This window comes from Squalius cephalus (genome assembly GCF_949319135.1).
Source record: "Squalius cephalus genome assembly, chromosome: 11".
In the NCBI taxonomy this organism is placed as follows: Eukaryota; Metazoa; Chordata; class Actinopteri; order Cypriniformes; family Leuciscidae; genus Squalius; species Squalius cephalus.
Genome location: NC_137132.1, coordinates 6,558,470 through 6,572,372, shown reverse-complemented (window position 1 = coordinate 6,572,372; position 13,903 = coordinate 6,558,470).

Here is a 13,903-nt window from a genome sequence, read left to right as displayed (position 1 = left end):
AAAAGTTTGGGAACATCTAGTCTAACTGAAGCTGAGGAAAGGAGCGGGTTACAAAAGAACAAGAGTTCTGTGTTGCTTGTAGACTGAGAGAGAAAAAAGCCTGTCGATCGCCCCCTGGAGGAGGAAGAAATAATGACGAGGCTGAGCTGTCCTTTGCTCACCGAAAGCAGACAAAAGCCAGAGAGAAAACAAAATAAAAGACAAATAAATGAAGCAATTGAATTTAAAAGGATAAAGGAACAACCGTGGGAGCCGAGCCATGAAGTGTATTAGTGAAGATAAAGCAAAAGCTTACAGCACCTGGTATTCCCAGGCGGTCTCCCATCCAAGTACTAACCAGGCCCGACCCTGCTTAGCTTCCGAGATCGGACGAGATCGGGCGTGTTCAGGGTGGTATGGCCGTAAGCGAGAGTCTCAGCCAATAAAGAGCTATTTAAAGAAGGGACACCGGGCTCGGCCCGCATTCACACACGTCCCAGACTGCAGCTGAAAGACAAACAGGAAGCACCAAGTGTTTTCATGCAGGCTTGTCCATGAAACTGAGAGGACTTGTAACCAGGCAGGTCAAAAGTGGCACGATACTCAGACAAGCTCTGAATGGTGTTGTCCAGCAATGTCACGGCCTTCTGCATGTCAGTGTTTGTAGCTTGAAGCATTGTAGATACAGCATTCACACTCTCCAAAATTTTAGTCTGTAGAATAACTTGAAAAATGAAAGGGAATTTCTTTTTAAAAAAATTCTTTATTCCTGTTGCTTCACCACACTCGTGCTTCTTGTCACTTGTCAGATATATTTTTGTCAGTGCTTTCATTACATCCACATATCTGTACCGAATAACAACAATGGATTCATATCTAGAGGACCAGCGGGTGGGACATAGTCCCACAAAATATAAATGAGCTTAGTTTGGATAGAGGGACTGAGGTATTTAATTGACCCCTTGGGCCGTTTGATCTGCTCTTGCAGCACAGGGTCATAGGTCAATAATGTTCAATAATGGCAAGGAAATTCCCACTGTTTGGCTGTCCCAAAATGTCTCTGTGTCCCCAGAACGCTAGGTTGCACAATGTGCTTTAGCACCTGTTTAAAACAAAGCGCAGCATCATGCATGTCCCTCTCCAACTGCGCATCAATGGTGCCATTAAGTTTCCACTGTTCATACAACTAGTAAAAGTTGTGAAACTGTCAAACTTTACACAAAAATGCTTAAGGAGTCATTTTTCAACACTAAAATCCACCTTAACAACCACATTATTTATGTCTGTAGTTTTATCTTTGAAACTGAGATTACTAGTATAAGGTTTGGCCCCATTTAGGATACTTCCATTTTCTCACTGTCACGCAAATGCCCGTAAACTAAAGTTTGTCCAGAATCATCCAGTTGTGCGCTCAGGAACCAATACATCACCATTTCATTCATAAAGTAGACAACAAACTCATGACAAATATGGAGTTATAGTGCTTGTAACTTGTAAATATATAACTTGTAAAATCAAATAATTATTTTGTCATTAATTAGGCGTAACAAATACTCCTTTGTTAATTATTTCACAGGACAGTTGGACCTAATATCCAACATATTTATATTTTCATTTTTATAATTAGAGTTAAAACTATTTTATTATGATAATATCAATAGGCCCTATACTTGCAGCCCTATATTAAAATAAAACCAAAAAAAAATGTAAACAAGTAAACCCAAAATAAAGAAAATAATTAATATTTCATCTGTTTACTTGCATGTCTCTTCTGACTGTTCCCCACGTCAGAAAACCACGAATATGCGAATGTTTGTGGAATTATTGAAATATTAAGTTAAAATCTGAGCGTTCGGCTGACAAAAAAAGTTTGGGAACATCTAGTCTAACTGAAGCTGAGGAAAGGAGCGGGTTACAAAAGAACAAGAGTTCTGTGTTGCTTGTAGACTGAGAGAGAAAAAAGCCTGTCGATCGCCCCCTGGAGGAGGAAGAAATAATGACGAGGCTGAGCTGTCCTTTGCACACCGAAAGCAGACAGATGCCAGAGAGAAAGCAAAATGAAAGACAAATAAATGAAGCAATTGAATTTAAAAGGATAAAGGAACAACCGTGGGAGCCGAGCCATGAAGTGTATTAGTGAAGATAAAGCAAAAGCTTACAGCACCTGGTATTCCCAGGCGGTCTCCCATCCAAGTACTAACCAGGCCCGACCCTGCTTAGCTTCCGAGATCGGACGAGATCGGGCGTGTTCAGGGTGGTATGGCCGTAAGCGAGAGTCTCAGCCAATAAAGAGCTATTTAAAGAAGGGACACCGGAGCTCGGCCCGCATTCACACACGTCCCAGACTGCAGCTGAAAGACAAACAGGAAGCACCAAGTGTTTTCATGCAGGCTTGACCATGAAACTGAGAGGACTCTTAAAAAAATGTTTTCAGAAAAATGGCCCCAATCTCTGACTCCCTTCACCCATGCATTATTGTAGTGGGGTGAACTGCGGTCTCCAAATAGCCAACAGGGTTCACAGTATGCACTGTCACACTCATTCATTCATGGACAGTGGTTCCACGTGATTAAAACAAGTAATCTTAACAAAACATGAACAAATAAAACGCAATAAAATCTACCCTGTAAAACCAACTAGAACTAATGGTGTTCACTTGAATGAAAGGTTTTAGTTATTTAGTAGACAATCTTGGAATGGTGTTGTCCAGCAATGTCAATGCCTTCTGCATGTCAGTGTTTGTAGCTTGAAGCATTGTAGATACAACATTCACACTCTCCAAAATTTTAGTCTGCAGAATCACTTATAAAAAATGAAAGGGAATGACATTTCATTCTTCTGACTCTCAGATTTTCGAAAGTTGTCTGAGATTCCCATTTTTCTGCGAGCGTTTCTGAGATTCCCATTTTTCTGCAAGCGTTTGACATACTGACACACACAAAGTTTGGTGTCAATATGTTAAGGCATTGCAGAGATAAAGCCTGAATAGTGCTTTTGCCAATATGCCTCAACTTCGCTTCTGCGGTATACGAAAATGGTTTTGTCTATCGACACGAAATCCATAACTTTTTGTCGGCACAGTCTGGAGATGATACGATTCGATTTTGGTAAAAATCGGACAAACGGTCTAAGAGGAGTTTGAAAAAGTAGGTTTTGAGTGAAAATCAAGATGTCGAACAGGAAGTTAGGCCAAATAAGGAAAACTTGGTATCTATGTTCTCGGCGTGACCCAAGGAATCTATTAAGACCAATAGCCTTTTTGGAAATTTAGTTATAACTTTCAACCACTAGGTGGTGCTGTCTCAAAATATTTTGAGTACCTTCAAGGGATGGTGCTGATGGCACATTCTGAGTTTCGTAATATTACACCAATGCATTTGTTTAGTATAGCATTTTATTTCACAAAACTGTATGAAGTCAATGGGAATTTCATGTTTTATTCTATTATAGCGCCACCAAGTAACTCAGTCCCACCATTTTTTTATGTGTCCTCAGAGTGAGCCCATACATCTGTGTGTTAATTTTGGTGAAAATATCTCAATTCACTTCGGAGTTATAGACATTTATATGAAAAAACACTTAAAAAATGACAGACACCTGACTTTGTTTGGATTTTACTACCCCTTACTATCAATATTTTCGCATTTGGGCTTATTAATCACCTATCAACCTATGTTTCCAAACTTCTGACGGTGGTTTCGTCTCGATTGAACTAGCGGTTTCGAAGATATCACCAAATGTTTTTTGAGCGCTAAATCACAACGCTACACAAACCGTAAGGCAAAACCTAGCATGGGTGGTATCGTTGGACTCGGCAAGGATTCAGGAGACTAAGGAGATTGCTCACGTGAAAATAAGTCGACCACACCCAAAGTTATAGGCATCTGGAAAAAAAAATTTCACTGCTAGGTGGCGCTGTTTCGAAACTTCTTAGGCTCCTTCAGGACATTGTGCTGATGACCAATACCAAGTTTCGTAACAATCCGTTCATGCGTTCTTAAAATACAGCATTTTAGCACATAATTCAAAATGACCGGCAGCCAAAATGGCCGGTATGGTAAAATTGGATATCAGTCGACTCGGCATGTTGCCCTGAATCTAACGAGACCAATTTTATGATTTTTGGACTAACTGTTCAGAAGTTATACAGTGAGGAAAATAAGTATTTGAACACCCTGCTATTTTGCAAGTTCTCCCACTTGGAAATCATGGAGGGGTCTGAAATTGTCATCGTAGGTGCATGTCCACTGTGAGAGACATAATCTTAAAAAAAAAATCCAGAAATCACAATGTATGATTTTTTAACTATTTATTTGTATGATACAGCTGCAAATAAGTATTTGAACACCTGAGAAAATCAATGTTAATATTTGGTACAGTAGCCTTTGTTTGCAATTACAGAGGTCAAACTTTTCCTGTAGTTTTTCACCAGGTTTGCACACACTGCAGGAGGGATTTTGGCCCACTCCTCCACACAGATCTTCTCTAGATCAGTCAGGTTTCTGGGCTGTCGCTGAGAAACACGGAGTTTGAGCTCCCTCCAAAGATTCTCTATTGGGTTTAGGTCTGGAGACTGGCTAGGCCACGCCAGAACCTTGATATGCTTCTTACAGAGCCACTCCTTGGTTATCCTGGCTGTGTGCTTCGGGTCATTGTCATGTTGGAAGACCCAGCCTCGACCCATCTTCAATGCTCTAACTGAGGGAAGGAGGTTGTTCCCCAAAATCTCGCAATACATGGCCCCGGTCATCCTCTCCTTAATACAGTGCAGTCGCCCTGTCCCATGTGCAGAAAAACACCCCCAAAGCATGATGCTACCACCCCCATGCTTCACAGTAGGGATGGTGTTCTTGGGATGGTACTCATCATTCTTCTTCCTCCAAACACGTTTAGTGGAATTATGACCAAAAAGTTCTATTTTGGTCTCATCTGACCACATGACTTTCTCATGACTCCTCTGGATCATCCAAATGGTCATTGGCAAACTTAAGACGGGCCTTGACATGTGCTGGTTTAAGCAGGGGAACCTTCCGTGCCACGCATGATTTCAAACCATGACGTCTTAGTGTATTACCAATAGTAACCTTGGAAACGGTGGTCCCAGCTCTTTTCAGGTCATTGACCAGCTCCTCCCGTGTAGTTCTGGGCTAATTTCTCACCTTTCTTAGGATCATTGAGACCCCACGAGGTGAGATCTTGCATGGAGCCCCAGTCCGAGGGAGATTGACAGTCATGTTTAGCTTCTTCCATTTTCTAATGATTGCTCCAACAGTGGACCTTTTTTCACCAAGCTGCTTGGCAATTTCCCCGTAGCCCTTTCCATCCTTGTGCAGGTGTACAATTTTGTCTCTAGTGTCTTTGGACAGCTCTTTGGTCTTGGCCATGTTAGTAGTTGGATTCTTACTGATTGTATGGGGTGGACAGGTGTCTTTATGCAGCTAACGACCTCAAACAGGTGCATCTAATATAGGATAATAAATGGAGTGGAGGTGGACATTCTAAAGGCAGACTAACAGGTCTTTGAGGGTCAGAATTCTAGCTGATAGACAGGTGTTCAAATACTTATTTGCAGCTGTATCATACAAATAAATAGTTAAAAAATCATATATTGTGATTTCTGGATTTTTTTTTTTTTAGATTATGTCTCTCACAGTGGACATGCACCTACGATGACAATTTCAGACCACTCCATGATTTCCAAGTGGGAGAACTTGCAAAATAGCAGGGTGTTCAAATACCTATTTTCCTCACTGTAGCTAAATTAGCCATTTTTCATATCTTCTGACCAGTAGGTGGCGCTGCGCCGAAACGCAGCATTTAGCCTCAAGTCATGCTTGTGAGTACATGTACCAAGTTTGGTCTGAATACAATAAACCGTTGTGGAGATACAGCCTTATGACTGTTTTTGCAAGCGCTACGTAAAATTTGTTTGTGCGTTTATCGAAAATGGTTTGACGAATCAATTTGAATTCCATAACTTTTTGTCACCACTGCCTGAAGATGACCTAGTTTATTTTTCGAAAAAGTAGCTTTTTAGGAAAATTTAAAATGGCGGCCATATTTTTATGATGGAAAATGACGTCATAGGGTGCAATCGAATTGCCATGAGCTCAGAAATCAGAGGAAAATGGAATTTTGTTGATTGGCCTTACGGTTCAAAAGTTATTAGCATAAATATAAGTGAAACTTTGGACAGGTGGTGGCGCTAGAGGGAATGACTTAAACACACCAAAATTGGTGTATTTAATGTTGGGACTGTCCTCTATCAGAATGTCAAACCGTTACAACTTTCCCGCAATCGGTTCTATGGGCTGCCATAGACTCCCAGAGCGGAATAATAATAATAATAAGAAGAACGGGAACAGAGACAATAGGTGCCTCCGCACCTTGGGTGCTTGGCCCCTAATTAAACAAGTAAATCCAAAATAAAGAAAAGATTAAAAACCATGAACATGCAAATGTTTGTGGAATTATTGAAATATTAAGTTAAAATCTGAGCGTTCGGCTGACAAAAAAAGTTTGGGAACATCTAGTCTAACTGAAGCTGAGGAAAGGAGTGGGTTACAAAAGAACAAGAGTTCTGTGTTGCTTGTAGACTGAGAGAGAAAAAAGCCTGTCGATCGCCCCCTGGAGGAGGAAGAAATAATGACGAGGCTGAGCTGTCCTTTGCTCACCGAAAACAGACAGAAGCCAGAGAGAAAGCAAAATGAAAGACAAATAAATGAAGCAATTGAATTTAAAAGGATAAAGGAACAACCGTGGGAGCCGAGCCATGAAGTGTATTAGTGAAGATAAAGCAAAAGCTTACAGCACCTGGTATTCCCAGGCGGTCTCCCATCCAAGTACTAACCAGGCCCGACCCTGCTTAGCTTCCGAGATCGGACGAGATCGGGCGTGTTCAGGGTGGTATGGCCGTAAGCGAGAGTCTCAGCCAATAAAGAGCTATTTAAAGAAGGGACACCGGGGCTCGGCCCGCATTCACACACGTCCCAGACTGCAGCTGAAAGACAAACAGGAAGCACCAAGTGTTTTCATGCTTGATCATGAAACTGAGAGGACTTGTGTATTTAAAAAAATAAAAATTCAGACAAGTGGCTCTACAATTAAATAGCAATAAAATCAACCATGTAAAACCAACTAGAACCAATGGTGTTCATTTAACTTGAATGAAAGCTTTTAGTTATTTAGTAATGTCAAAAATAACAGCAGAGCAGTGCACACCTCAACATTGGTGGATGTTATGGAGTCCACGATCAACATCTTGGCAAGTTGATAGATTGAGGACTGCTGAGCAATTTCTGCTCTAAAACAGGCCCTGAATGACAGTAGTTGTGCAGGAAATGTAAATCCTATGTCCCTGTTGTAGTGGTCAGACAGATGTTTTGCCTTGACATCCAGCTCATCATCACTTGCGAGCTAAAGAGTCATGGGGTGTAGGGCCTCAACATGTCAGAGGTTGCTCGCATACTGTTGAATCTTTGAGAGAGCTTGTTGATTATTGTGTCTCGATTAGCGTTAAAAATTTTGATTCTGAAATAACGTTCTGTGTTGGACAGGCGCTCTGCTTCACACAACTACCCATAAAACTTCAAATAATAGCCGAGTCCCAAATAGACGCCTGTCTCTTTTACACGCCTGGTGTGGCTACAGGTTTGGATAAATAAAGGCCGGTCTCTAATTATCGGCTCGGTCTGTTTTATAGTTTCAGGTTGTATTTAATCTTCTAAAACCCGTCAGATCGTCTGTTTAAGCCAGTTCTATGGAGCAGATTGCACACCGTTGGAGAAGCGTCGCGTCGCGTCTATGACAACTCGAGGTATCGCACACCGGACGCTCACTATGTCAGTTAATGGCCAGTAATATGGCGTCTGTTAACTGAATGAATTGAGAATATCACCTGAAAATCCGATAACATCAGCAATTTTCATTCAAGCAGCTGATTTCTGTAAATGAATGTAAAACTGAATGTATATTGCAGCACAGGGGGAAGTCAGTATATACATTAACGACGATTTGAGACAATGTACACTCATAAAGAATGTGTGCAAACTTTAAAGATGTGGCGCTGCGCTTCTCGTCTGGTGTGCGAAACCCTTTAGACATACGGAAATATAGTAGGCTAATTCTTACATTAACTGATCTGTTAAACACAAACACAGATTTGGTAACCTCCTACTGTCATGCTCATCTCAACACTAAATTCAAGGCCTGTCTCATGTAGACGCCTGTCTCAAATACAAGCCGGTGCAGTTCGGCGATTTGGGAAAATAAAAGCCCGGGCTATTATTTGAAGTTTTACGGTAGTCATATTGACATTTCATTCTTCTGACTCTCAGATTTTCGAAAGTTGTCTGAGATTCCCATTTTTCTGCGAGCGTCTGTGCCTTAATCTTTGCCTGGTCAAAAGCGGCACGATACTCAGACAAGCTCTGAATGGTGTTGTCCAGCAATGTCACGGCCTTCTGCATGTCAGTGTTTGTAGCTTGAAGCATTGTAGACACAGCATTCACACTCTCCAAAATTTTAGTAAGTAGAATCACTTGAAAAATTAAAGGTAGTTTCTTTTTTTTTTAATCTTTATTCCTGTTGCTTCACCACACTCATGCTTCTTGTCACTTGTCAGATATATTTTTGTCAGTGCTTTCATTACATCCACATATCTGTACCGGATAGCAACAATGGATTCATATCTAGAGGACCAGCGGGTGGGACATAGTCCCACAAAATATAAATGAGCTTAGTTTGGATAGAGGGACTGAGGTATTTAATTGACCCCTTGGGCCATTTGATCTGCTCTTGCAGCACAGGGTCATAGGTCAATAATGTTCAATAATGGCAAGGAAATTCCCACTGTTTGGCTGTCCCAAAATGTCTCTGTGTCCCCGGAACGCTAGGTTGCACAATGTGCTTTAGCACCTGTTTAAAACAAAGCGCAGCATCATGCATGTCCCTCTCCAACTGCGCATCAATGGTGCCATTAAGTTTCCACTGTTCATACAACTAGTAAAAGTTGTGAAACTGTAAAACTTTACACAAAAATGCTTAATGAGTCATTTTTAACACTAAAATCCAATGCTTGTAACTTGTAAATATATAACTTGTAAAATCAAATAATTATTTTGTCATTAATTAGGCGTAACAAATACTCCTTTGTTAAGTATTTCACAGGACAGTTGGACCTAATATCCAACATATTTATATTTTTATAATTAGAGTTAAAACTATTTTATTATAATAATATCAATAGGCCCTATACTTGCAGCCCTATATTAAAATAAAACCAAAAAAAAAATTAAACAAGTAAACCCAAAATAAAGAAAATAATTAATATTTAATTTGTTTACTTGCATGTCTCTTCTGACTGTTCCCCACGTCAGAAAACCACGAATATGCGAATGTTTGTGGAATTATTGAAATATTAAGTTAAAATCTGAGCGTTCGGCTGACAAAAAAAGTTTGGGAACATCTAGTCTAACTGAAGCTGAGGAAAGGAGCGGGTTACAAAAGAACAAGAGTTCTGTGTTGCTTGTAGACTGAGAGAGAAAAAAGCCTGTCGATCGCCCCCTGGAGGAGGAAGAAATAATGACGAGGCTGAGCTGTCCTTTGCACACCGAAAGCAGACAGAAGCCAGAGAGAAAGCAAAATGAAAGACAAATAAATGAAGCAATTGAATTTAAAAGGATAAAGGAACAACTGTGGGAGCCGAGCCATGAAGTGTAGTAGTGAAGATAAAGCAAAAGCTTACAGCACCTGGTATTCCCAGGCGGTCTCCCATCCAAGTACTAACCAGGCCCGACCCTGCTTAGCTTCCGAGATCGGACGAGATCGGGCGTGTTCAGGGTGGTATGGCCGTAAGCGAGAGTCTCAGCCAATAAAGAGCTATTTAAAGAAGGGACACCGGGGCTCGGCCCGCATTCACACACGTCCCAGACTGCAGCTGAAAGACAAACAGGAAGCACCAAGTGTTTTCATGCTTGATCATGAAACTGAGAGGACTTGTGTATTTAAAAAAATACAAATTCAGACAAGTGGCTCTACAATTAAATAGCAATAAAATCAACCATGTAAAACCAACTAGAACCAATGGTGTTCATTTAACTTGAATGAAAGCTTTTAGTTATTTAGTAATGTCAAAAATAACAGCAGAGCAGTGCACACCTCAACATTGGTGGATGTTATGGAGTCCACGATCAACATCTTGGCAAGTTGATAGATTGAGGACTGCTGAGCAATTTCTGCTCTAAAACAGGCCCTGAATGACAGTAGTTGTGCAGGAAATGTAAATCCTATGTCCCTGTTGTAGTGGTCAGACAGATGTTTTGCCTTGACATACAGCTCATCATCACTTGCGAGCTGAAGAGTCATGGGGTGTAGGGCCTCAACATGTCAGAGGTTGCTCGCATACTGTTGAATCTTTGAGAGAGCTTGTTTATTATTGTGTCTCGATTAGCGTTAAAAATTTTGATTCTGAAATAACGTTCTGTGTTGGACAGGCGCTCTGCTTCACACAACTACCCGTAAAACTTCAAATAATAGCCGAGTCCCAAATAGACACCGGTTTTACACGCCTGGTGTGGCTACAGGTTTGGATAAATAAAGGCCGGTCTCTAATAGAGGCTCGGTCTGTTTTATAGTTTCAGGTTGTATTTAATCTTCTAAAACCCGTCAGATCGTCTGTTTAAGCCAGTTCTATGGAGCAGATTGCACACCGTTGGAGAAGCGCCGCATCGCGTCTATGACAACTCGAGGTATCGCACACCGGACGCTCACTTTGTCAGTTAATGGCCAGTAATATAGTTAGCCTATGTTTAAGGACATTATAGAATTAAGATCATGTCTGTACTATGTTATGATTGTACTGTACAATTAAATACAATCGTTGCTTAGTCTGCAGTCTGAACACTTTACCTCAGAGCGTCTGTTAACTGAATGAATTGAGAATATCACCTGAAAATCCGATAACATCAGCAATTTTCATTCAAGCAGCTGATTTCTGTAAATTAATGTAAAACTGAATGTATATTGCAGCACAGGGGGAAGTCAGTATATACATTAACGACGATTTGAGACAATGTACACTCATAAAAAATGTGTGAGAATTTTAAAGACGTGGCGCTGCGCTTCTCGTCTGGTGTGCGAAACCCTTTAGACATACGGAAATATAGTAGGCTAATTCTTACATTAACTGATCTGTTAAACACAAACACAGATTTGGTAACCTCCTACTGTCATGCTCATCTCAACACTAAATTCAAGGCCTGTCTCATATAGACGCCTGTCTCAAATACAAGCCGATGCAGTTCGGCGATTCAGCATTGACACTCTCCAAAATTTTAGTAAGTAGAATCACTTGAAAAATTAAAGGTAGTTTCTTTTTTTTTTATCTTTATTCCTGTTGCTTCACCACACTCATGCTTCTTGTCACTTGTCAGATATATTTTTGTCAGTGCTTTCATTACATCCACATATCTGTACCGGATAGCAACAATGGATTCATATCTAGAGGACCAGCGGGTGGGACATAGTCCCACAAAATATAAATGAGCTTAGTTTGGATAGAGGGACTGAGGTATTTAATTGACCCCTTGGGCCATTTGATCTGCTCTTGCAGCACAGGGTCATAGGTCAATAATGTTCAATAATGGCAAGGAAATTCCCACTGTTTGGCTGTCCCAAAATGTCTCTGTGTCCCCGGAACGCTAGGTTGCACAATGTGCTTTAGCACCTGTTTAAAACAAAGCGCAGCATCATGCATGTCCCTCTCCAACTTCGCATCAATGGTGCCATTAAGTTTCCACTGTTCATACAACTAGTAAAAGTTGTGAAACTGTAAAACTTTACACAAAAATGCTTAACGAGTCATTTTTAACACTAAAATCCACGTTAACAACCACATTATTTATGTCTGTAGTTTTATCTTTGAAACTGAGATTACTAGTATAAGGTTTGGCCCCATTTAGGATACTTCCATTTTCTCACTGTCACGCAAATGCCCGTAAACTAAAGTTTGGCCAGAATCATCCAGTTGTGCGCTCAGGAACCAATACATCACCATTTCATTCATAAAGTAGACAACAAACTCATGACAAATATGGAGTTATAGTGCTTGTAACTTGTAAATATATAACTTGTAAAATCAAATAATTATTTTATCATTAATTAGGCGTATCAAATACTCCTTTCTTAAGTATTTCACAGGACAGTTGGACCTAATATCCAACATATTTATATTTTCATTTTTATAATTAGAGTTAAAACTATTTTATTATAATAATATCAATAGGCCCTATACTTGCAGCCCTATATTAAAATAAAACCAAAAAAAATTTAAACAAGTAAACCCAAAATAAAGAAAATAATTAATATTTCATCTGTTTACTTGCATGTCTCTTCTGACTGTTCCCCACGTCAGAAAACCACGAATATGCGAATGTTTGTGGAATTATTGAAATATTAAGTTAAAATCTGAGCGTTCGGCTGACAAAAAAAGTTTGGGAACATCTAGTCTAACTGAAGCTGAGGAAAGGAGCGGGTTACAAAAGAACAAGAGTTCTGTGTTGCTTGTAGACTGAGAGAGAAAAAAGCCTGTCGATCGCCCCCTGGAGGAGGAAGAAATAATGACGAGGCTGAGCTGTCCTTTGCTCACCGAAAACAGACAGAAGCCAGAGAGAAAGCAAAATAAAAGACAAATAAATGAAGCAATTGAATTTAAAAGGATAAAGGAACAATCGTGGGAGCCGAGCCATGAAGTGTATTAGTGAAGATAAAGCAAAAGCTTACAGCACCTGGTATTCCCAGGCGGTCTCCCATCCAAGTACTAACCAGGCCCGACCCTGCTTAGCTTCCGAGATCGGACGAGATCGGGCGTGTTCAGGGTGGTATGGCCGTAAGCGAGAGTCTAAGCCAATAAAGAGCTATTTAAAGAAGGGACACCGGGCTCGGCCCGCATTCACACACGTCCCAGACTGCAGCTGAAAGACAAACAGGAAGCACCAAGTGTTTTCATGCAGGCTTGACCATGAAACTGAGAGGACTCTTAAAAAAATGTTTTCAGAAAAATGGCCCCAATCTCTGACTCCCTTCACCCATGCATTATTGTAGTGGGGTGAACTGCGGTCTCCAAATAGCCAACAGGGTTCACAGTATGCACTGTCACACTCATTCATTCATGGACAGTGGTTCCACGTGATTAAAACAAGTAATCTTAACAAAACAGGAATAAATAAAACGCAATAAAATCTACCCTGTAAAACCAACTAGAACTAATGGTGTTCATTTAACTTGAATAAAAGGTTTTAGTTATTTAGTAGACAATCTTGGAATGGTTTTGTCCAGCAATGTCAATGCCTTCTGCATGTCAGTGTTTGTAGCTTGAAGCATTGTAGATACAGCATTCACACTCTCCAAAATTTTAGTCTGCAGAATCACTTGAAAAATGAAAGGGAATGACATTTCATTCTTCTGACTCTCAGATTTTCGAAAGTTGTCTAAGATTCCCATTTTTCTGCGAGCGTTTCTGAGATTCCCATTTTTCTGCGAGCGTTTGCCATACTGACACATACAATGTTTGGTGTCAATATGTTAAGGCATTGCAGAGATAAAGCCTGAATAGTGCTTTTGCCAATATGCCTCAACTTTGCTGCTGCGGTATACGAAAATGGTTTTGTCTATCGACACGAAATCCATAACTTTTTGTCGGCACAGTCTGGAGATGATACGATTCGATTTTGGTGAAAATATTACACCAATGCATTTGTTTAGTATAGCATTTTATTTCACAAAACTGTATTGAAGTCAATGGGAATTTCATGTTTTGTTCTATTATAGCGCCACCAAGTGACTCAGTCCCGCCATTTTTTTATGTGTCCTCAGAGTGAGCCCATACATGTGTGTGTTAATTTTGGTGAAAATATCTCAATTCACT